Consider the following 22,531-nt stretch of genomic DNA (forward strand, 5'->3'; position numbering starts at 1 on the left):
TAAGTCCAATGAGAACCCATCTCCTTGCCAAGACATGCCTCTATCTGTAGACAGATAGAAGATATACATCTGTAAATACTGTGTGTGTGTTTACGTGGTCATGCACCATTGATTATCTCAGCCATTACAATCCTCTTACCTGCATGGAATGGTTTGTAGATTAAACAAGAAAGGACAACATCCCTTTAGTTTATACTGTCTCTGGAAATCAAACACAACGACTCCTGAAATCTCTTACTGCCTGGATGAAAAAGCAGGTAATATTCTTGGATATGTAAATGTCTTCAATTAAACAGTAATGACACTGAAGAGATAGAGTCTTTCCATTATTTCAGTTACAGTTTATTATACAGGCATAACTTAAAAGCTTGAGTAAAGTATAATAGATTTAAAGCCATATTTCAAGACAGAAAGATTTAATAGATACTATTTAATCAGAATGAGGAAGAATAATTTGAATAATATTTATAGCAGATACTTAGTAACTTTATTCAATACATAACAATGCTAAATTACTATATAAATAATACCATCCACTTAGCCAGTGAATGGCACTCAAATACTTTCTAATATGGACCCTTTAGAATAATTGCCTTTCTGATTATGAATGATCTCTAGACTAATTACCATTTAGTCATGTCAGACAGACTGTGCAGTAGCTCTTCCTCTGTTATCTAGTGCCTCTTAGATTACAGATTTACCAAAAGGCTCACTTCTGCAAGTATTTCTACATTACAAGGTGTCATATATAAAAATTCTGTTGTCTCTATAATGCCACTTCGATCAATATATTACAAATATACTTCAAATCTTTATAAATTGCTTTTCTTACTGCATCTGACATACTTAGATATAAAAGCACCTTTTTTAAAAAAAAAAAACCAACAGATTTTTGCTGATTTATTTTCTTCATACATTTTATTTTCTCATAAAGCAGAATGTAAAAGCAATGTATTATTTATAAGAAATGAACATTTGTTACCAAAAGTGTGATAGAAAATTTTGGTCTTGTAGAAACAAGCTTATTTTCCTGTTCTTCATTCAATTTCAGTCATTGTCATTTGGTAAGCAATTTAACTTTGCAAAGAAAAAGACACTACTCAATAATCAGAACGCAGTGTTTTTAATTTACTAACTAGAAAGCAGAAATACGAAAAGAAAGCATAAAACATTGCTGACTGAGTTTTTCAGAGTGAAGAGTGCATTTTTCTGCTAGTTTTGCTGTGAAATATTCCTGGGTTAGTGTAGCTTTTTTCACAGAGGCATAATGAAAGTTTGAAACTTTTCTGAAATGGGCATGCATTCTTGCTGCCCTTTACTTATATTAAAAAATAGATAAAATAATTGTTTAGTTTTTTTAGAAGATTATGAAGTCACTGAAAATCTAATTCATACAGGAAAAGAGTCATGAAATGTACTATTAAATACTGCTATAACTTATGCTTATTCTTTTTGATTGTTTCTGTTTTTAATTTTGCTAATGTACTAAATGTAGATGTAAGTTGAAGCAATGACTTCTTCAGCCTAGTGAATTCTGTTTTGAATTTTCCTTGGTTTTGCTACTCATTTATTGGTTTTTCTGGATATGGTCTGGTTTTGTCTAATGAGTTTGTGAAGAAAAAAAATCATGTTTGCAATAACTTGACTGTTTCTCAAGTTGTAGTGTATACTAAGGTTTTAGCTGGTTTTGGAAAGGACTAGGCAAATAAATGGAAGGAAAAATTCATCAAAACTTAGCACAAAGTCATTATGTGATTTATATGCTAATTGAGCAGCACATAATGCAGAGCGGGAATGTTGCTTATCTGTATTTCACACTCTTGTCTACATATCTGCTATTTGTGATATCTAGGAGTAGAAGAGTTTGCTGGCTGGACTTTTATTCTTTTAAGATTTGTATGTTTGATTGTTGATAGCAACTTGCCGTAGTTCAGCCCTGATCGGGACCAGACTACACAGTCTCTCTCTCACTCCCCCGACCCTCCAAGAGAATAAGGGGAAATATAAGAAAAATGGCTCAAGGTTTGAGATAAGGACAGGGAGAAAATCCTTAAAGTTACCGTCAAAGGCAAAACAGACTCGACTTGGTGAAAAGTGTTCATTTATTTCTAAAACTAGCAGGAGAATGAGACAGGGAACACGATGACCTCCCCCTACCCCTCCCTCTTCCCAGGTTTAACATTATCTCTACTACCTTCCCTGCCCCCGAGCGGCACGGTGGGGGAAGAGGGAATGGGGGTCGCGGTCAGTTCATCACGTGTTGTTTTACGCCACTGCTTCATGGTTGGGGGAAGAACTCCTCACATTCCTCCCCTCCTCCATCGTGGGGTCCCACCCATACACCACAGTCCTTCCTGAAACTGCGCCGGCGTGGGTCATCTCTTCCACAGAGTTCAGTCCCTCTAGAACATCTGTCCCAGCGGGCCCTCCATGGGCCACAGCCACTCTCAGGCATCCACCTCCCCGTATGTGTGGTCCTTCACGGGCTCCAAGTGGATCTCTGCTCCTCCGTGCACCTCCATGGGCTGCAGGGGGACAACCTGCTCCACCATGGTCGTCACCACAGGCTGCAGGGGAATCTTGGCCAGGAGCTGCATTACTCCTCCTTCTTCACTGACCTTGGCGTCTGCAGCCGTTCTTCACAACAGGCTGGCAGATGCCTCTCAGGATCCTTTTTACATCTTATTCACTTCTCATCTCCTTTCCACTTCTTGCAGCTGGGCTGGGCCAAGTTGGACCCAGTCGGCTGCCTGGCGAGAGGCCAGAGGGTGAGGCCTGCAAGGCTCACAAGGCTCGCACCTCCCCCTCTCTGCCCCCACTCAGCTGCTTCACATCTTCTCTTCTCTTTTTTTTTCCTGTTTTCCCCTTCTTAAATACATTATTGCAGAGGCATGGGACATTCCGCTACCAATTGGCTCAGCCTTGGCCAGCAGCGGGTCTGCCCTAGACCCGGCCGAGTCCACTGATCTTCTAGCAGAGCAACTAGGGAGTGCCTTCTAGCAGTTTCCTACAGAAGCTACCACCTTAGCCCCCCGCCCCCCCAAACAAAACCAGAACACAACTATTTAGACACTTTTGTGGAAGTGTTTTTGAATTCCCGTTATCTAGTGGAGATTTGTCTTTAAAGTGGACATCTGGTTCCTTATTTCTCTTGTGCCTTATTTAGTTCAGCTTACTGAAAATTTGGAAACAGACATGAAAACCAAGCACAGCTTAAAGTAGCTCATTCCACCTTTTCTTATAGTCTGTAGGAATAGTAATTATATCAATATCTCAGATTCCTGGTGTTTGTGTAACACAGAAGTATGGTACTTTTATGAGAAACAAGTTGTGGAGAGAGTAAAAAAAATCAGAAATAATTATTGCTTTTAAAATGTAACCGCCTCAGTTCTCCCTCTTTAGCACAGCAAGACACTTCATATCTTGTATCTCCATTCACTTAATATTTTCTTCAATTTTTTTCCTAGCTCTAATATTAATTTGAATTTGACTAGAATTACAGGACTAAATTAATCTGTAGTCCTGAGTTCTTTGCACCTAGATGCCATGCCTGATCCCATATTCCTAATGCAAGTTCAGAGCTGGCGTGAAATACTTGAAAAATCTTGGTCAAAGCATTGCCATGCTCTTCTTCATTCGATCCTTGTTCATTCATATATACTAGGTCCTAGAACTAAAGGGGCATACTTGAAATGTTTTATATCAGTTGGAAATTTTCAACAACTGCTTTTTTTTTTTAAGCTTCACTGGGGAGAATGAGGACAATCTTAGGGAGGCTTTTATGGGTTTTAAAATACATATATATATATATCTATTTTCTGTTGTAAATTGTACTTTAAAAGGGGTATCTATCCTAAAAAGTGTAGTTGAAATTTTGAGAACATAAAGAATAGCTTAGCAGTATGAGCAACAGGGTAGGAAGAATTTAGCATCTGAAATCCTGTTTTTCTAGCCTGTCTATGGTCAAAGCAAATGTGATTTTTTTTTTCTGTTGTAATTTATAGAGATATAATGACTTTTAAATATTGTTAGCTTTACTCTCATTTGGTCTTTCCCTCCTTGATTTCTTTGGAATTGTGCTGGCTTATAGCAATGACATTATTCTAGAAACAAGAAAAGGACAAACAACTCTCTCAGTCAAAAGAAGTATACTAACAGAAAAACTCCTCCAGTCTTCCATGGATTTTCATTGCTGCTTTGTATTTATTTTTTTTTCCTCCTGATTCCAAAATTACATCAAATAGACAAATCCATTACTTAGTTCAGTCATAAATATATGTTTAAAGTTCAGGAGTACTTCATGTTCAAAGACATATCTAATTGCCTTCTCACCCATATCTCCACAGATGTGTATGGGAGATATCTGTATACTTACTAATTATCTCTGGAAAAAATTTGACCTAATGGGTCAATTCTTTAATTTGCTTGTTTTTGTAATCTAGTTATAATTTGAAGCACCTACTGCTCTAATCTTTCTCTAAAAAGGGTCTGGAATTTAAAGCTTCAATAGTTGATAAAATTTTTGTCAGCTACATGTCCTGCTGTAACTGATAAAATAATTCCCTCATTCTGATGCAGACTGTTGATACAAACTTGCTTCAAAATATTTCAAGAAGTCATGTCAATGACTGGCTTGGAATTGCATGAAAGGATTTTTAGCAAAGCAACTGACCAGCAAAGAATGTCAGGGACTCTCAAAGTACTAAAATTCTTCAAAAGTGTATCTTTATTAACGTTTTGATGCCTTAATCAGCAGTGAAGCACTTGAATATGGTACAATTAAAAGCAAAAAAATGTAGCTTTGCAAATCTTAACTCCAGCTTCAAACTTCATAATCTAAGATGAATGACTCTTTGTAATGACTCAAAGTCAAATAATCCCATGAAATATAAAAATATTATCCTGTTTCTATAGGATATAAACAGACTTGCTTATGGGCTTGATATTGCTCCTTTATTTTTTCTATATAATGCTTTAGCAATTTATTGGATCTCTGTCTCTGAACTAAATTACATGAAAGTGTATTTGTTTAATTTATTGGTATTATCCAATGAATTCTAATAAGTGCTTACACAGTATTTTAAACAAAATTGCAATAGCTACTTCATAGCTTTCTGGTCCACTGCTCTTTCCCATATACTTAACAAAAGCAATGTGTATGTAATAATAAAAAAAAAAAAAACTGATCACAGCCATCTTTGAGTTAGACCTTGATAAATATTTTCATGTGAAGATGGAGAAAAATATATCTCAGCCAGGTGATTGCATGACCATACTTTTAGTGCCTTTGACCAATTAGGTAATTGGTTCTAGTTTGTTTATTATATAATATTCAGGTAAGTTAGGTTTGTGTACACATAAACTACTTGTGCACAGTGCATGCTGCCTGCTCCAGCTGCATGCTTTGAACATCTGGGCAAAGTCTCTTTGTGCTAGTTTGTTGCACATCACATTCAGGAATGTTAAGCAGCAAATAAGCTCTGCCTCAGGGTAGTGTTGCTGATGTTGACAACATTGGTGTGCCCAAAGGAATTAGCATGCTTTCTTAGACTCTGGTCCAACACGTTCTTATTCATGTGAGTCAAATTTTCTCACTGGAGTATTTCTATGGTAATTAACAAACCTTTTTATGGCAGTAAAAAAATAACAAAATAAGAAAACCAACTAGCTATTTACCAGAAAAAAAAAAAAATCCCTCCACTTAAAATTCTCATAGTCAAGAAATGGTTTTTAATGTGGTTCCCTAAGGAGAGGGAGATAAGGCTTACGCAATCATACTTTCTCCTTCTGTCTGTGTCTCTGGGTATCTGCTTCTTTACAGTTTTGAGTTCATTCACTATGTTGGTTGAAATTAGAAAGAAGGGCAAGAGGTCCCTGAGTATTACATGCTTTCTAACTATAATCAGCCCAGCCAAAAACAGATTAATGAGGCTGAGCTTATATTGAAACCTTCACTTCAATAAACACCAACAGTCTGTGTGGGGAGGACACAAAGAATGACCTAGCATTAAGAAAAGCCTTGCTTGGTACCTACTTAACAGTCATGTAGAATCTAAAATATTATTCCCAATATGGGAACCAGTCATCATTATTCTGTTGCTCATTGAACTACTGCTTGAAAAATGGGTGCTATGTGAAATAAATTGTATATTTCTAACTAGGAATGTACTGAAAGAAAATTTTAGTTTTGTCAAAATGATAAATATTCTTTACATTCTTGCTTTCCAGAGCTTTAATTTGGGGGAAAAAAAAAGAAAAAAAAAAGAAAAAAGTAATAAGTAGCTGCTAGTACGTTCCTGGGAACTTCTGAATATCCTGGTGGAGAATAGTACTCACAATCAAAAAAAAAGAAAAAAAGGACAGACAATCTTTAAATGTATATTAAATCAGTCAGATTTAGTATGTGAACTGCAACTATAGGGCCCTATAAAGTCAGGTGAAAGAAGGGAAAAGGAATTGAGCTCTATTCCTCCTGGAGATCTGAAACCACCTTGTGATCCCAGTCATGTATGAGATGTCTGTCTATATAATCTGATGTTATCATGTCGTCTAGTTCAGCGGGAAACAGAGTGCCTAAGAAAAACAAAAATAGAAATACTTATCAATTTGTTCATTCTCATTAAATGTAAATGATTAGGTGTTCCTTTTTTAAAAAATACTATTTTAATTTACTTTATTGTTCATATAATTTCATTTTTTTTTAATCTATTGCTTTCTTACATTTCCATCTTCTCCCTCAGCCTTTCTTTTTCATGTGTTGAAGTAGTCAAATAGCTCTTGGCACTAAAAATCTGTTGAGCAGTTTTTGAAATATGCAATTTCAGAAAGGAGTTCTTGGGGTGTGGGGGAGAGAAAGTAAATAACCCTCATTTCTACAAATTCTTGTATCATGCTTACAATAACATCTGTTCTAAAATTGTTATATCTTGAAAAGACTTTTATACGTAATGCCATTTTTTAATTTCTCACTGATCTCTACTGAATATATAAATTCATATACATTAATAAGATTCCCAAAATCAAACATTATTCTTTTGTCTACAGAATATGAATACACTCAAAAATTAGAGAAAAAAGTTGTAGAATTTACTATCGTGTTTAAATAAGATACACTATGTATGCCACAAGTTGTAAATACAACTTACAGACTTGATATATGGAGTATTTTCAGCAGAAAAATACGTGAATTTTTAAACCAAGTCTTGATTTCACCTTCTATTTTGCAAAATCTTCTCTCAGTACAATATATATGTGTACATTATGTGTATAGATATGCCTATGCACACATATTTACATGTCCATGTATGTTTACAGACATGTATGTGTGTATGTATGTATATATAAAACATTACTACCTACAATGTCTGTGGAACATATACCTCCAATGAGAAAATCTGAGTTCAGAAATGACTTGCAGGTTTGAGAATTTAGTTCAGGAATTTGGTTCAAGGATTGTACTGTGACTTGGGAGTTTGACTGTCTTTTTAGAATGAGGTTTTCTCAAACTGGCCAATTCTATGTGTTTTGTTTCTGTTTATTTTTTCCTAATTCCACTTAATTTGGCCTAGTTGTTCTAAGATAAGGTACACTATGCTTATACGGTACGGCAGGTAACCATTTATTTCGAGCTAGCTGAAACTCGTTCTTACATCTGTCCCAGCGGGCCCTCCATGGGCCACAGCCGCCTTCAGGCATCCACCTCCCCCGGTACGGGGTCCTTCACGGGCTCCAAGTGGATCTCTGCTCCTCCGTGCACCTACATGGGCTGCAGGGGGACAACCTGCTCCACCATGGTCGTCACCACAGGCTGCAGGGGAATCTTGGCCAGGAGCTGCATTACTCCTCCCCCTCACTTCTGAACTGACCTTGGCGTTTGCAGCCGTTCCTCACAACAGGCTGGTAGATGTCTCTCAGGATCTTTTTTACATCTTATTCACTTCTCATCTCCTTTCCACTTCTTGCAGCCGGGCCGGACTGAGTTGGGTCCAGTCGGCTGCCTGGCGAGAGGCCAGAGGGTGAGGCCTGCAAGGCCCGTGAGGCCTGCGCCTCCCCCTCTGCGCCTCTGCCCCCGCTCAGCTTCTTCACATCTTCTCTTCTCTCTTTTTTTTTCTGTTTTCCCCTTCTTAAATACGTTATCGCTGAGGCGTTATCACGGAACATTCTGCTACCAATCAGCTCGGCCTTGGCCAGCAGCCGGTCCGCCCTAGGCCTGGCCGAGTCCACTGAACAAAGGGGAGAGACTTCTAGCAGTTTCCTACAGAAGCTACCACCTTAGGCCCCCCTTCACTAACAAAACCACGACAGTGATGTATTTTTTTAGTGCAGAATAGAAGTCTGAATATATCTTTGAATTGCCGTCATAGCACTTAACATTTTCTTGAGAGGCTGAAACAATGTCTTTTGAAACAAATTTAGCAGCTACTGGAATTCTTTTGTTCCTACTCCATTATGCTATTCATTCTAAAGAGTGTTTTATGTTGCTTTGATTCACAGTGGGCATGCAATATCTCATTATACCTAAGAATAAATATTTGTGGTCCATATTTCTTAGCATTTGGATTTCACAAACATTTAATTTTGCTTTTCATCCTTCTTTCCAAAAGATTTGGGAGAAGAAAAGAAAGAAAAGAAAACAGCTCCATCCTTGCATTGTCAGTGATCTTAGGCAAAATAGGTAGACATTTTATATGTGAAGGAAAGAGTCTGTTCAGCCTTGTAGTTTAATTTAACTTCTCTCAAAAAGACAGGACAAAATTAAAACTATTAAAAAAAAAAAAAAAAAAAGAAGGGGAAAAAAAGCATCATTACCACAGTACAATAGTTTGAAAAAGACCTAGAGAATAATACTTCCCACTTCAGATACTTCTACTTGTGGCCTGTTTATGTTCATGAGACATCTGTTTACCAGTTCCTCCTATTATTTAATTTCCAACAATGCCAGCAATGTCAGGAGTTTAGCTTGCTGTCCATCTCCCTTCAGTATGTAGCAGTCTTTATTTAACCTAAGAAATAGTTTACAAGAAGTGTAAGAAAAACATTGTACATATGCTCAGTGCCTGATTTGGCATTTTGTTTACTCATTGACTAGAAACTTTCTCTTCATTCGTCTCACTAGAAGGGTTCCATCTTTCCTTTTGCTATTTTTTATTTTATCTTTTTCTGTTATTGCTGCAGCACTTCACAGCTGAAGTTTGGTATTTTCTCCTTAATCTAAATCTACATCTCTCAGAGTTCATTCCATCTTGGCTTCAAATCCATGTCTCTTACAATCATTGCCCAGAGGACCTGTGGATGCCCCATCCCTGGAGATGTTCAAGACCAAATTGGATGGGACTTTGAGTGACCTAGTAAAGTAGAAGGTGTCCTTGCCCATGGGAGGAGAGTTGGAACTAGATGGTCTTTTAGGTCCCTTCCAACCCAAACTGTTCTGTGATTCTATTATTCTATGATAATTGCAAGTAAGACTTATGAATTTTAGTTAAATTAAAACTTCTGCAAAGAACCACCTCTTTTGCAGCATTAGGAGATATCTATCCTTCAGAAGTTTCATGGTTTTGGAAAAAATGTACTTACTCTGCTGTTTCAGCTAGGCTTAGTTTCACACTGTTTCAATTGATTTATGTGCAGTAACAACTCAGTAGTTCATCTTTTTGCTTCTTCTTTCTTTTTCACATCCCACAATATCCATGCTTGAATCTATACAGTGTATCCAGTGAATTTTGCCCATGAAATCGCTTTATCTGCTTTATCTGCTCTTGTTTTCTCACTACCAACGTTATCTTTCCTGAGACTCGCTTTTTTTATAATGTCTGTTCCAAGTGTCTCTGTGGATGCCACCTCTTACAGAACAGGATTTTAGCTAGGCCTCTGGTAAGAAGAGACTTAGTAGCAATACAGCAGCCTTTGTGAATTCAGTTATGGGTTGCCACTCCCAGTAGATTCCCAGCATGCCTAGGAAAGACTCCCACTAGTTCTGTTAAAAAGACCCTACTGTGTTCTCTAAAATGTCATGAGCCAATTGTAAGCCCCTTCAATAGAGACAGTCTCTTTCTGCACTTCGATCCTTCATCTAGAAACCACATGTGATTTTTTTTAAGCTTTGTGTGCATTACTGTAATGTAATTATCACAAAAGAATGGGATAGCTTAACTATATATAATGAAAGAGCTATTTCCTTTTATAGTAAGTCCTACAATATTTGAGGAATAGAATCATGAGTTTTTATTATGGTGGAAAACATTTAATGCAAATTAGACTTTCAGCAGATGTAGATGCAGGATATGAAGACAGATTCTGACACCTTAACATCTTTGGCTCTGTATGCAGTTTCCAATTCAAACTGTGCTGTCTCTAGCATGCAGGTGATGTATTGTGCAGTGATGTATTGAAGCAATGGCCAGTGATGCCCAAGCTCTACATTTTTTTTCGATCTAGAGAATCCACAGTCAGCTGTGGATGCAAGAGTACAGTGGAGCCAGTGCTAGACATATATAGATTACATGTGTACTTGAAATTGAGCTAATTGTGTGCAATTATTAAGCCTTGCTAAACGTGTATGAAGTACTCCTGCACAGTCAGTGCAGTATTTAGGCAAATGAAAAGTGTCCAGGTAATCCTGGATTCTGGAGATTTCTCTGAGTAGTACTGACAAGTACAGTTCTGAGAGGTGAGTATTGTAAATACTGTATAAAAAGAAAGTGCTTTCAAAAGAACAATGCATAATTGTATCCATGGCTCGGGTTAATTTAAATACCTTTTCACTACTAAAGAGCATCTTCTTCAGAAAACAAAGTGTGTGTGTGTTGGGGAGACTGTGCTTTACCACACTGTGTCACTCATGCAAAGCTTCAAAACCAACAGATCGTAGAAAAACAACTGATACTTACTCTGCTTTCCAAACAGCGGAAAGCTCTTACTTGTCCTAAAAAAAAATCCTGATCATTTTTTTCCTCTATTTAGACTCTCATTCTCTTTTGCACCTTTGAGTCTTTGGAGTCAATCTTTAACAGTTGTCTCTTATTCATGTGCATACACGAGACTGATGGTAAGCTGGTTGAGACTGACTGTGTTCCTTATCTTAAACTCAGTCAGATGTCTATTAGTAGATTCTGCAATGATCAGCAGGACAGCAGAATACAGAAAAAGAAGTGGAGAAGAGGGATAGATCCATGAAAGATAAGGTTTGCTTGGCTTGTAGTAGTACCAGGGAAATACTATTGTACAGAATTTGATGTCCTACTGGTGTGTATAAGAAGGCAAAAAGAAGCAATAATCTATTTTGATATTTATTGTTGTGCATTTTGAGTTCCATTGCCTTGAGTATATTGGACCAGAGGCTCTGTTATTTTTCAGTATCTGTACTGTAGACTTATAAAAATGAGCACAGAAAATGCACACAATCTTTCATTAGCTAGCTAGCTTAATTTTTTAAAGAAAGCAGTGATTTGGGGGGGGCGGGGTGGTGAATGAAAAAAAAATGCAAAGAGAATTTTCTTCCTGTTTTCCTTCTTGTGTTTTCCCATACATATATGAAAATGTTGTTTCTGAAAATGATTGCTGAATAAGTAGGAAAGCAAGCTTAAATCTCAAAATGGTTATATATATATTCCATATAAGTTGAAAAAAAACTTCAAAAGAATGGAATTGATTTAGTTAGGTTAAAACATTTAGGGGAAAAAAGCAAAGATAAGATCCCTTCAGCAGCCAGAACTCATTTGAATTTGAATATGTCAAGTAGGAAGGGACTCATAAGGATTGAGTCCAACTCTCTGCTCCTAGCAGGACTACCTAAACTAAATTATATATCTAAGAGCCTTGTCCAGGCACTCCTTGAACTCTGACAATGTTGGTGTCATGACCACTTCCCTGGGCAGCCTGTTCCAATGACCAACCACCCTCTCATCGAAGAACCTTTTCCTAACATCCAGTTTGAACTTCCCTGATGGAGCTTCATTCCATTTCCTCACGTCCTATCATTGCTGACCAGAGAGAGGAGGTCAGCACCTCACCCTCTGCTGCCTTCCTTGAGGAAGTTTTAAACTGTGATGAGGTCACCCTTCAGCCTTCTTTTCTCCAAGCTGAACAAACCAAGTGACCTCAGTCACTCCTTGTATGTCTTGCCATTGAGACCTTTCATCATCTCGGTTGTCGGCTCTGGATACACTCTAACAGTTTGATGTGCTTCTTATATTGAGGCAATAAAAACTGCACACAGCACTCGAGGTGGGGCCGCATCAGTGCAGTGCAGAGTGGGACAATCACCTCCCTTGACTGACTAGCTATTTCAGTGTACATAGACAAAGTGACTTAGTTTTATTTTTTTTTAATTCCATTATGTTACTTTTAAAATAAGTGCAATAACCAGTAGAAGTCCTGCAGAGAAGTTACTGTGGAGACTTTAACTCTTAATTTTCCTGACTAAAAATCTATTAGAATTCTGATTTTTTTTTTCTGTAGTTCTCAATATTCTTCTTCTCACTTACAATGATACACAAGAAAAAGAAAATATATGTGCTTAAGGTGTGGCTTTTAAACTTTTTTTTTCTTGCAGACGTAAACAAATTATTTTTTTTATTAGAATCACACAACTTGACTTCACAGGTCGTTACTGAAATTCAACTCCTTGTAATTGCAGACCTCTCTTAAATTACATGCACTTTTAAAATTGAGATTAGAGATAGTGTCTTACATCCTCTTCAGCTACCTACTGTGCTAGTGAGAGGAAGAGAGCTGTTGTCCTTCATTTTTTTGCTAGTGAGAGTGTAAAGAAACTTGTAGTTAGCCTTAAAGATTAGGAACTTGGTTTGTAGAAAGCTCAAAATTCCTTTACTTGTGTGCCATTTCTCAATGTTTTATGGGCAGCAAGAGTATCTTAATCCTTGTGTCTGACAGGTACAAGATGTAGAAAAGAAGCAATGGGTTATGGAGAAAGCTTGTGAACAGCTGTAAGACAGGCTCAGAGGGAAGTGGAGTGGCTACTGTTAAAGAAATGCCTCAGAACAACTTCTTGACCCCTCTGGCCCTCCCTTACCAGAACTCAGAGAAAGCATTGAAAGGTCTTATTGTGAGACACACAAAGAGAAGGAAAATTGGTAACTCTTCAGAGGAGTAACTGGTGGTAACTCTTATAAGGCTGTGCTATTTTCATTATAGGTGTAATTGCACTGTTCGGTTTTGCCTGAAAGTAAGAGTTCAGCAACCCCAGTAAAGAACCAGTTACATAGATGCAAAGATAAAGAAGGCAGGCAGAGATAGCACCCTTCTCTATAAGCATACATTGCACAAAAAGCTTGTTTAAAATCAGAATAGTAACAGTCAAGCCCTGGGAAGAACGGGAACACTGGAATTACGGCTATTTGTGCAGTCTTATATAGTGTCCTGCACCTTCCACTGCTTCCAGTGGCTATGTGTTGTGACATATCATGTAGTCCTGTAACTGACTCCATTTTTCTTCCCTATTCTTTATCCCTAGAAAAGAGGATTTCTGTCTCTTTTAGATTGCAGAGGAGATAGTGCTGTTAAAGAGTAGATATTTTGTAGTGTCTTCTTCCTTTCTTGTTCTACATCTCTCCTCCTGTCTTTTTTTTTTCTTTTTTTAATATAGAGTGGTGGTGGGAAATCTTGTTTGGAAAACAGAATTATTAAATATGCCTATATGGGTCATTACTCTGCTATCTAAGCATTTCAAGACCATTATTTATCTTTATTATCTCTTCTCACAAGGGGCTTGTATTATATAATTTACAACAGGACAAATGAATCACTGTAAAAAAAGAAAAATATAAAATATGTTTATGATGTTCAGTGCTGTATACAGTATCAGATATATGCTGCAAAATGAACACTTTAACATTTCACATATTCTAGCATGGTTTCTGTTGAATGTTATTGCAGGCAGTAGTGTGGTGCTCAGCAGTTGTGCTGATTGGGTATTTGAGACTTGTATTGGGCAGGAAGAAAGGGCAGGACATAAAATTGACAAAGATAAAAAGACCAATGGTAGGTTTAGCAAGTTTCATATACTGTTTTATTGTTGCTTTCAAGACATGAAATGAAAAATATAGTTGAAATGAAATTAAAATTGACATGAAATTGAATTGACAAGGACATTTTCAGAATGCAGACTTTCCATGCAGTTATTAGAAATGTTTCTTATGCTTTAAAATATTACAAGAGTGGGTTTTTTTTAATCTTAATAATGTAAAAAATATATATTTTTTTTTAGAAAAGTATTTCAATTAAGACATTTTTCTTAGAATTTTCATTCTTTCAAAAACAAATACTGACAGTAAAAAAACCCCCGAAATTATAGTCTGGTCTTTAGAGTTAGGTGTAGTGAGTTCTTCACAAAAAAAATTCACTCCTGACATATGTGCAGAAGCAGCCTCTAAGTTTATACTTTGATATTTTATGTACACAAAACATGAGAAGTGTATGGCCCCATCCTCAGGGCCAAGCAATCGATATTATTAAATTTCCCTTGCTCCTTTTGGGAGAACAATCATCTAGGAAATCAGAAAGAAAGAGTTAAGAAAGATATTTTAGTGCTAGTTCACAACGGTTCTTGTTTCATATGTTGAATGCTGATAAAAGGTTCATACCAAGGCTCCCTTTGTCCCTTACTATGGAGACCTCCCAGTTGCCAGGGAGACCTTGAAATAAAACTGATATGGTGGAGGGGTCAAGTGGTCTCTTTGCCTACAACTGTGGGGATCTTCCAGTGGTCTGTGACCATGAGAACATGATGGATTTTGGAGGTTGTGGATGATGCAGCACTCCCTTTGTTTATGGCTGTAGGAACCTTACAGTTTCTTGTGAAGACCATGACAGGTTACAGAGGTGGTGGATGGTTCAGAGCTCCCTTTGCCTACAGCATCGGGAACCTCCAGTTGCCTGTGAATACCATGAGACCATGACAGGTTACAGAGATGGTGGATAGTTCAGAGCTCCATTTTCCACTAAGCTATGGTAACCTTCCTACTTCCTGTGAGACAATAACAGGTTACAGAGAGGGTGAGTGACATGAACCTTCCAGTTCTGGAGACCACGACTGATTACAGAGATGGTGGGTGGTGAAGAAATCCCTTTGTTAATTGCTGCATGGACCTTCCAGTTGCCTGTGAGACCATGAGATCATTACAGGTTACAGAGATGATCGATGGTGCAGAGCTCCCTTTGTCCACAGCTGTGGAGACTATCCAGCTGCCAGAGAGACCGTGAAAGGTTACAGAGAGGGTAGGTGATGCAGAGCTATCTTTGTCAGAGGCTGTATGGACCTTCCAGTTCTGGAGATCATGAATGGTTAAAGAGATAGTGGGTGGTGCAGAAATCCCGTTGTCCATAGCTATACGGACCTTCCAGTTGCCTGTGAAGGCCATGAGATCATGACAAGTTACAGAGATGCTGTGTGATTCAGGGCTCCCTTTGCTTGTGGTTATGGGAATCTTCCAGTTGCCAGGGAGACTTCATCAGGTTACAGACGTGGTGGGTGGTGTGGTTGTCTCTTTGTCCACAGCTGTGAGGTATCTTCCAGTTTCCTGTGAGACTGTGAGACACAAGGTTATAAGGAAGGAGGGAAGGTGGTGCAGAGCTCCCTTTGTCCACATTGTGAGGACAATCCAGCTGCCTATAGGACCATGATATGTTATGGACTGGAGCTATGTGTATTTTCTTAGATTTAGGTCAATATCCTTGTACAAAGATGTCCGTCTCACTGATGTAGGAGGGGAAGATCAGGACTACACTATGATCTGGTTATGTTCCTGTCCGTAGCTGAGGCTGTCAAAAACAGGAGAATCAGCAACCAGAGCTGAAACTCTCTGTTGCCGCAAGCAAACCCTACCTTCCTGCGCAGGATTCTCAGTCTCAGGCCAAGGATGTCCATCCTACATCTCCCAGATAGGCAGGAGACAGCCATCCTGGGCTAACCACTGACCTCTCTGTGACACAGGCCACCTCAAGTTTTCTGTAAGCTGACCATAGCATCTCTAATGTTCATTCCAGGAGCTCATGTGGGGCCCAGCCCTCCTTTGGCCATCCAGGGAAAAAAGTTGTGGATCTCCCTTTGCCCATGGCTGTGGGGAAATTCCAGCTCCCTGCAAGACTGTGACAGGGTACAGGTTGGGGCTGTCTTATCTGTCCTGTAGAGCATTGTCATCTCTGTCTGTTTTGGAGGAGGTGGAGGACAGGTGGGACTGGAGACCCCTCCAGTTTGAAATATCTATAGGTGGTTGAGGATGACACAATCCTGACTGTTCACTCAACCTAGCCCATCGACAAGGGTTTTTTAACACATGATCAGACGAGTGTCCTGCATTGCAGAAGTGTTATGTTCCTGGACAACTTGAAGCATGGGCAAAGCAAGCTAGGGTCTTTTTATAAAGACTTCTTCAACTTCACAAGGATTGTGGCAGTGATACAATAAAAAGCACAGAATTTTCTGGAGAACTAGTGCTATTCTTAGATGAGGATCAAAGGGCAAGAACCCATTAGCACATATACTCTTAACCTAAGTGTTGTTTTATAGTCTTACAAGATCTTTTTTTTTAATGTCAAATGCCAAAGTTTATGCAGTTGCTCTCAAAGCAAATTAAAAAGTAGGCCAATCCAGGAAGCTTAAACTAAAAATTTTCCATACTGCATGCTGCTTAATCATGCACTCACCAGTCAGCATGTGCCATCACTGAAACGTATTTGAGGAGTGACTTCCTTTTTTTCAAAAATCTGAAATACAGAAACACGTGTAGGGAAGAATGCCTTCGAATGAAAGTCAGAGAAGCTAAACATGAATTTTATTGTTTCTATAGATCTTTATGTTGACTCATGCAACATAAAACATCTTTTGCATTTGGAATGTGCCTGCCAGCTCTTTGCCTCTATCTTGCAACTAACTGCAGTGGTAAAAATTAGAGGGTAAGAAGTGGCTTTCTTATCAAGAACGATGACTGTTACTAAATATGCCTGCTGTCATTTTGTCATAATACTGCAAGATTTTTGTCTATGACAAAAGAAGCTGATAGATCTCAGAGTCCCTGAGAATACGTTTTTTTGGTGCCCTCTTACTACTCTTACTGCTTTTTAGAAGCGTAGAATTGAATTGTTCTTTGAGAAATCCCTTTGTATTTTTGAGAGCTATTTTTAGGTGTTGTAGTGTTGTGTATGGAAGTATCTACCATGGGACCGTGCATACCTTTCTCATTTGCCTTGTGTTGACACATGATTAATATCCTTGCTTACCAACATGCACACCACTGATACCTTGGAACTTCTTATTTTTCTCAGCCTGAAGATCAAAGGAGATTATTACCTCAAACTAAAAAAGTCAATATATAAAAATTAACTACTAATTAATAGCTAATTAGCTAATATTATTTCATCTTTGTATAGTTCTATATATACCAGTATCTTCAGGTTTTTGTTACTGTAGTGATAAGGGGTAAATAAGATCTTCAAAGGAAAAAGAGGTGTGGATAGGGGGAATAAATTGTGAAAGGATTTGGCATTTATTATTTAAATTCTGGAACAGATTACTTTGTCTGTGTGACATACAATCTCTTCAGATGTATGAATAGGGTAACATGATCTTTATATGCCAAAGAAAGCAATCACATACTAGATAAAGAATGAAAAATAATAAATGTTGGGTGGAAAATGGCTTAAGTCATGTTGATGTTCTAAATATATAATATAAAACTATTTGCTTTTATGTGTAGTTGGTTTTTAATTTAAGTCCTTCCTCTTGCCCCTCAATGATGTTACCTTTTTTGGACCCTATATGTCATTTTTTTTTTCCAGTAAAGTGTGAAAGATTGCTTTGGAAGAACTAGCCATGGTACATCGGAAGGACACAGTACAAGTTCAAATGTTTTGAGGAAAAAATATGACCAAGGATACTATTTTTGCTCTTTATACTGTATTTTTCACTCATTTTTCCTGCTGCAGAGGAGTCATCAATGTGAGAGAAACTCACAGCAAAGAAACAGGGAGCACTGGAAGGAAAAGAAGATGATAAAGAGAAAAGGAGGAATGAAAGAGTATGGTGCTTTCCTGAGAAAACATTTATCCAAGATTTACTACACCATTTATGATTGTTTAAGGTGACAAGGGGACCAGGTTTCACCTGTGATCACTAAGACATTAGTGATTCCTGGTAGCCCTTTGAATCCAGGAATTATTCCAAGTTAATGCTGGGGAAAGAGCAAGCAGAGTAGCTTTTCAGTGATGATTTATTTTATTGCTTAAGCTCAATGAATTTCTTTCTTAAGAAACATACTGATATTATGTTTGATTTAAATGAGAGACATTGGCACTGATGATGAGCATACAGAGCATTTGAACAAATTAGTAAAGATGTTACTGCATCCATATGTGTGTTGCTTCAGGGATTAGTTGAATCTATTCAATGAGGCAAATGCCTAGATTTAAATATCCAATATACTTGAGGAGATTTGTGGGAGCTTAAGTAAAGAACAAGGTTGCTGTCTGTGTTCAGAAGGAACATTTAACAAAGGAATCAAAAACTGTAATAATCCATAAATCTGAGTTTTAGTCTTGTTTCAGGGGCACATGACTCATCTTCTAACAGTGCTTATTGAGTCAAACTGAGATGCTATTTTCAGAACTAGTAACTTACTAAGCAATCTCTGAAGATATGTAGCTATTAAAAGCTTGCAAATTCTGAATTATCAGTCACAATCTCCAAAGACTTTTATATCTTTTCAAAACTTTGGCATATATTAATGCTTTTTTTTTTTTTTCAAAAATAAAACACACACACTTTTTTTTTTTTATTTAACTGTCCTTGTTTTTTTTTGAAAGGCTGATGTTTGAGAACATCTCAGAAGAGCATACAAGGCTTCATAGATATTTTGAGTTACAAGTCCTCTTGTGGGAGATTTTATGCAACTGTTAGGAGATACCTAGGAAGAAGAAGCTGAGGGGATGTCAGAGTATTCCTCCGTAAAATAAAGCTGTTAAAGGAATGTCAAGTCTGATTGAATAATATTTTCAACGAGCTGTCCCAGGCCAAATCCTGCCAGCTGCCTATGGACCTTAGCCCAGATAAACTTGAGTTTCCGGGCATATTGGTGATTTGCCCTAAAGGGATAGCATTGCTAATGCTAGTTACTGAAAGAAAAGCAATAAAACCTGTGGTTCTGTGTTCTCTGTTTCATAACCTATCATTTAAATCCTTGGAAATTCATGGATATTTCCCATTTTCCCTTTATTTCCTATTTTCTCCTTATTTTTAAATTTAACTTTTGTCTTTCCAGTTTCTACATCTTTTTTTTTTTTTATGTTTCAAATTTTTCAAAACTCAAACAAAAAATTTTCATCAAGGTTTTCAAATTTAGTCTTATGAGCTTTTCAAGAAATAAATGAAAACCCCTTCATTTGTATGAGTCCCTTCAGGACTTACACTGTATATTGACTTGAAAAGTTACTTAACATTTCTATATGTAGGAAAAATTCTCAACCATATATAATGATGTTAGAGAACCGGATGGCATCGAAAAAAAATCTAGAAACTGAAAGTGTCAAGCTTAGCAAATGATGATGCATTCATGGTAATTTCAAGTATATGTGTCTGAAAATCTGTGATTGATTTGTCTCATTAACTTCTAACTCTGAAATGGAATGTATAGCATTGTTTATATGATGTTTATATAATTTTAATCTGAAGAGGTCATGAACATTTTATTAAAAAAAAAAATTCCAAATCCTCAGTTCTAGAAATAAGACAAGTGTGACAGAATCGTTGAATCGTTGGAAGGGACCTTCAAAGGTCATCTAGTCCAATCCCCCTGCAAGGAGCAGGGACATCTCCAACCAGATCAGGTTGCTCAGAGCCCTGTCCAACATGGCCTTGAGTGTTTCCAGGGATGGGGCACTCTTATTGGTGAAGATTGAGGCAAAAAAGTCATTAAGCACCTCAGCCTTCTCCATGTCCCAGGTAACCAGGTCACCCTGGTTCCAGAGGGGGCCTACATTCTCCCTAGACTTCCTTTTGTCCTTGACATACCTATAGAAGCTTTTCTTGTTGCCCTTGACATTCTGGGCCAGATTGAATTCTGTCAGGGCTTTAGACTGCCTTGCCTGATCCCTGGCCACTCAGACAGCCTCTCTGTAATCCTCCCAAGCTACCTGTCCTTGCTTCCACAATCTGTAGGCTTCCTCTTTCTTTTTCAGTTCATCCAGGAGCTCCTTATCAATCCATGCAGGCCTCCTGGCATTTTTCCCTGACTTTGTCTTCACTGGGATGCATGGCTCCTGAGCTTGGAGGAGGTACTTCTTGAATATCAACCAATTTTCCTGGGCCCCTCTTCCCTCCAGGGCTGTATCCCATGGCACTTTACCCAGCAGATCCCTGAAAAGGCTTTTGCTCTCCTGGATTCCATGAGAGAGAGCTTGCTGCATGCCCTCCTTGATGCCCTGAGGATCTTTAACTCCGCCATCTCATGGTCACTGCAGCCAAGGCTGCCCTTGAGTTCCATGTCCCCCACCAGCCCCTCCCTGCTGGTGAGTCAGATCCTACAATTGCTGGTATTCACATGAAACACCTCAAACGCTTCTGCTGGTGGCACCTTTTTCCCTGAGCTGGCATTGACTTAGAGTAGCATAAAGGCTTCCGATGGTCTGTGGGTTTAGCTTTTTAAGAGAACTTTATTTTGCTAACCAAAACTCCACATAACTCAAAAGCCTCAAGCTATGAAGCTGGCAATAAGAAAAGTTAAAACTGTGGCAAGGACTCTGTGCTTTACATGACACATTTTCTGGTGATGCCATGAAGAGAAAGAAGATATCAGAACAAAGCTCTTTTTTACTTCAGTGAGTGATACCATGTTGTGGTCCTCCTATCTACACATTAAATAAAGTACAAATTATATCCCTGATTTAAGTGGCAGAGCCACAGAGTAGAGCCAGAGTGTTTCTATGGGAGCTGAACACAATCCTTTCTCAACTTACCATTGGCAAATATTCTTGAATAATACCAGCAAAGACTGGAAATACACAGCTGATAGTGAAGACAGGACAGATGTCATCATCAAACAGGAAAATTTTGGCTTTTGGTTTTTGGATTTTTCTTACATTTTTTCAATAGGGAGTTGAGATAATAGACTTCTGACAAAGTGGTAATGCTCTATTTTAACATTCATAGATTATTTGTATTTATCTTCTCTGTTTTTTTTTTTAAAGTCCTGATTAATGATCAAACATATTTGTAAATTCTTCAATATCACTTAAAAAAATATCTCAGCATCTGAGAAAAAAAAATGTAATCTATGCAATTTAGGTTTGTTTTTTTTTTAAAAAAAACATTTTAAGTTTTTCTTTCTGAACCCTCTTATTGATTATAATATCCAGCAGGGAGATTGCACCTTCCTTCTGTGTTTACGTATCAAAGAACCAGATTTTCACACACTTCTGGGGAACACGTTGAAATATTGATTCTTATTAATGGTAATTATGTTTTAAAATATTAAGGGCCAGCCTGACTGTGATGATGCATAGAGATTGGAATTATCAGAAGCTTTCAGCAACTATTAAACTATGGCGATATTAAACTTTCCAAAAAAGGGAAGTGCTCATTTTGAAGATTTGGGGTTGACAGGCTACACATTGTAGTGTGGATCAGTATTTTGATTTTGACAGCATGGACATACTTTCTTTGTCCTGGAGTACAAACATGAGCTTGTGAAGAGGGGTTTGTTGGTTTGTTTGTGGTTAGCTAAGTAAATAAATTTGCAATGCAAAACCTCTCCCCAAACCATTTCTTTATTGCAATTGTCTGAAAAAATGGTGCAATATGGGTGAAAGAGAAGAGCAAGAAGGTATTAAGTTGTGTATTTAGCAAGGGGATAACATGTTTCAAGTTCTGAAGTCTGAAATTAATTCTGAAAATTTCTGTTAGAAAATTATAGGTCGATAACTAGTACTTGTGGACCAAAAAGTTGTAATTTAACTGAGTGGAATAGATTGCATTTACAATTATTATAACAGAACTAAGAAACATCAGTGGAAAACTGAAGATTACTTCTTTTAATTTAGTTTGGTTTGGTGGATTTTTTTAAGGACCGTATTCCCTTAACTGAGTTGGGTTTTATTTTCCAAAAAAAAAAAAAAGTGAAATTCTTCAAGGTAGAACTTGCTTGCATTTTGTTTGAGGTTTTCTGGTGGAAGGAACATGGCAAATTCTGATTAGTTTGAGATCTATGCAACTTAGTAGAAAATAATGACAGTCCCTGGGACTTGAAATCCGTGCAACTTAGTTTAAAAAACAGAATTACACTCTCTGAGAGAAAAAAAAAAAAAATTGTAAGATTTAGTACAGAGAGCCTTTGTATACTTAAACTAACAATATTTTCCTATAATGTAACTGTCCCCATGTTTGAAACAATGTCTCAGTTAATTGCTAAATAACTATAGTAAAGATGAATTTTATTGTTTGCGGGAGTGAATTCAATAACCTCTACACTTACATATCATATGCTGCGCCCACCTCAAAAATTTTTTCTCATTTATAAATCCAAGA

Source organism: Chlamydotis macqueenii, chromosome 2, assembly GCF_036417535.1.
Source record: "Chlamydotis macqueenii isolate bChlMac1 chromosome 2, bChlMac1.mat, whole genome shotgun sequence".
NCBI lineage: Eukaryota > Metazoa > Chordata > Aves > Otidiformes > Otididae > Chlamydotis > Chlamydotis macqueenii.